Source organism: Primulina huaijiensis, chromosome 18 (genome assembly GCF_012295235.1).
Source record: "Primulina huaijiensis isolate GDHJ02 chromosome 18, ASM1229523v2, whole genome shotgun sequence".
NCBI lineage: Eukaryota > Viridiplantae > Streptophyta > Magnoliopsida > Lamiales > Gesneriaceae > Primulina > Primulina huaijiensis.
This window is the reverse complement of record NC_133323.1, coordinates 13384902-13388044: the sequence shown is the minus strand read 5'-3', so window position 1 is coordinate 13388044 and position 3143 is coordinate 13384902. Positions and strand designations below refer to the sequence as shown.

General features: G+C 27.7%; 1 non-coding gene across 1 annotated transcript; it reads right to left on the bottom strand.

Moving 5' to 3' along the window:
- Positions 1-737: 737 nt before the first annotated feature.
- LOC140965336 (small nucleolar RNA R71) lies at positions 738-848 on the bottom strand. Its single transcript, XR_012173030.1, has one exon. It is a non-coding gene; the product is annotated as a small nucleolar RNA R71 (small nucleolar RNA).
- Positions 849-3143: the final 2295 nt, after the last annotated feature.

Below are 3143 nucleotides of genomic sequence, written 5' to 3'. Positions count from 1 at the left end.
TATAATTTGTAAACTTCGTTCTTGCATTTGGTAATCTATAAATTAATAAATTTAAACTTAAAATAACCTCTCTGTGGATCGATCTCGTACTTACGAAATATATTACTTGCAGACAACCTACACTTGGGTGAATTATAATTTAAGTAGTAGCAAGTTTTTGGCGCCGTTGCCGGGGAGGTATAAATTAAGTTTATATTTGTTAATTATGTTTTATTTATAAGTATTGTGTTGTTTTTTTTTTAAATGAGTATTTGGAGTCGAAAAAAAAGTGGTAGACTTATTCGAGTATCTGAAAATAATTTAAACATGGATGATAATTCAAATAATCAAGATAATGATAACAATAATAACAATAATAATAATAATAATCAAGAACATGATCAATTAAGAACACTTAGGCACCATATGAACCCTATTAGAACTAGTGCCCCATCTTGTTTAGTTTTTCCTCCTGATGCATCTAATTTCAACTTTAAACCTCAAATTATTCAACTTTTACCAAATTTTCATGGCTTAGATTCTGAAAATCCATATTTACATCTAAGAGAATTTGAGGAAGTTTGTAACACTTATAATGATCAAAATTGTAGCATGGATATAGTTCGATTAAAGCTTTTCCCTTTTTCTTTAAAAGATAAAGCTAAAACATGGCTACAAAATTTGAGATCAAGTTCAATAAGATCATGGGAAGAAATGCAACAACAATTTCTCAAAAAGTTTTTTCCTTCCCATAGAACAAACTCTTTTAAAAGACAAATTACTACTTTTTCTCAAAAACAAGGAGAAACATTTTATCAATGTTGGGATAGATATAAAGAATTACTTAATACATGCCCACATCATGGTTTTGAAACATGGAGAATAGTTTCTCACTTTTATGAAGGTCTAATACCTAAAGATAGGCAAATGATAGAATTCATGTGTAATGGAACTTTTGAAGATAAAAACCCAAATGAAGCTATGGAGTATTTGGATTCATTAGCAGAAAATGCTCAAAATTGGGATAATATAGGCACAATAGAACCACCAACAACTAAAATCAATAATTCAACAAATGGGGGTGGTATCTATAATCTTAAAGATGATATAGATATTCAAGCTAAACTTGCATCTTTAGCAAGAAAAATTGAGTCATTAGAAATGAAAAAGAGTGGTCAATTAAAAAGTATTCAAGAAATTGTTTGTCATATATGTGATACACATGATCATGCTACAAAAGATTGTCCAACATTACCTTCATTTAAAGAATGTCTCCATGAACAAGCAAATTATGTTAACAATTATAAAAAACCAATACTAGATCCTTTTTCAACATCATATAATCCTGGATGGAAAAATCATCCTAATTTTAGTTGGAGGAATGATAATAATGCACAACCCTCACAACAATATTTTCAAAATAACCAAAATCATCAAGGTTATATTCCTTATGTTACACCTCCAAGAAAAAACTTTGAAGATGTAATTCATGCATTTATCCAAAAGCAAGAATCTATCAATATTCAAAACAGTCAATCTATGACTGATTTGAAAGAAACTCTTGCAAAATTTGCATCTGCACTTAATATTCATGAAAAAGGAAAATTTCCATCTCAACCTCAACCTAATCCTAAAAATCAAAATCAAGAATTAAAAAATGAAAAAATTGATCAAATAAAATCTGTTATTACCCTTAGAAGTGGTAAAATAGTTAATGATCCATATAGTAATGAAAACAAGGATCATTTAAAATCAAAGAGTAAGGATGATAATCCTGATACTTTTGAGAATGATGATACCTTAAATTCTAAAAATAATATGTTGAATGATAAATCATCTGAAATAGTAAATGAATCAAATAAACCTCCACCATTTCCTCATGCATTAACAAATCATAAAAAACAAAAAAATGATTCTGATATCTATGAAGTTTTTAAACAAGTAAAGATAAATATTCCATTATTAGATGCTATTAAATAAGTACCTTCATATGCAAAATTTTTAAAAGACTTATGTACTGTGAAGAGAAAATTGCATGTGAAGAAGAAAGCATTCTTGGCTGAACAAGTAAGTTCTATTCTTCAAAATAATTCTAGTTTAAAATATAAAGATCCCAGTTGTCCAACAATTTCATGTATTATTGGAGAAAATAAAATTAAAAAAGCTTTGTTAGATTTGGGAGCAAGTGTGAATTTACTTCCTTATTCAGTTTATGAAAAACTTAATTTAGGAGAATTAAAACCCACCTCTGTTACTCTCTTACTGGCGGATAGGTCAATCAAAATACCTAAAGGTATTGTAGAAGATGTGTTGGTTCAAGTTGATAAATTCATATATCCTGTAGATTTTATTGTTTTGAATACACAACCAATACAAGTACATAATGAAATTCCAGTAATATTGGGACGACCATTTCTAGCAACTTCAAATGCTTTAATTAATTGTCGAAATGGAATAATGAAATTGTTTTTTGGAAATATGACTCTAGAACTTAATGTGTTCAATTTATGTAAACAACCAAGTATTAATGAAAATGAATATGATAATGAAATTGAAACAATTATGGAAGAAAATATACAAGAAGAACACTTAAATCAACAATCTGAAGTTTTTTCAACAGAAAGTTTTGAGTCTGAAAATAATTTTAAAAAAGATGATAATACAAAACTTGAATTAAAAGTTTTACCATTCGAATTGAAATATGTATTTCTTGGTGAAAATAAAAAATTTCCTGTTGTAATTTCTTCCACTCTTCTACCAAATCAAGAAGAAGATTTAATTAAATTACTTAAGAAATATAAAAATGCAATTGGATGGACTTTGAAAGATATAAAAGATATAAATCTTTTAATTTGCACACATAAAATTCATTTGGAAGAAAATGCTAAAACATATCAACAACCACAAAGAAGGTTAAATCCACATATGAAAGAAGTTGTTAAGAATGAAGTTTTAAAACTATTAGACGCTGGAATTATCTATCCAATATCAGATAGTAAATGGGTAAGTCCAACACAAGTAGTACCTAAAAAGTCAGGCATCACTGTTATAAAAAATGAAAAGAGAGAGTTATTACAAGCTAGGATTCCATCTAGTTGGCGTATGTGTATTGATTATAGAAAATTAAATGATGCAACTAGAAAAGATCATTTCCCACTACTATT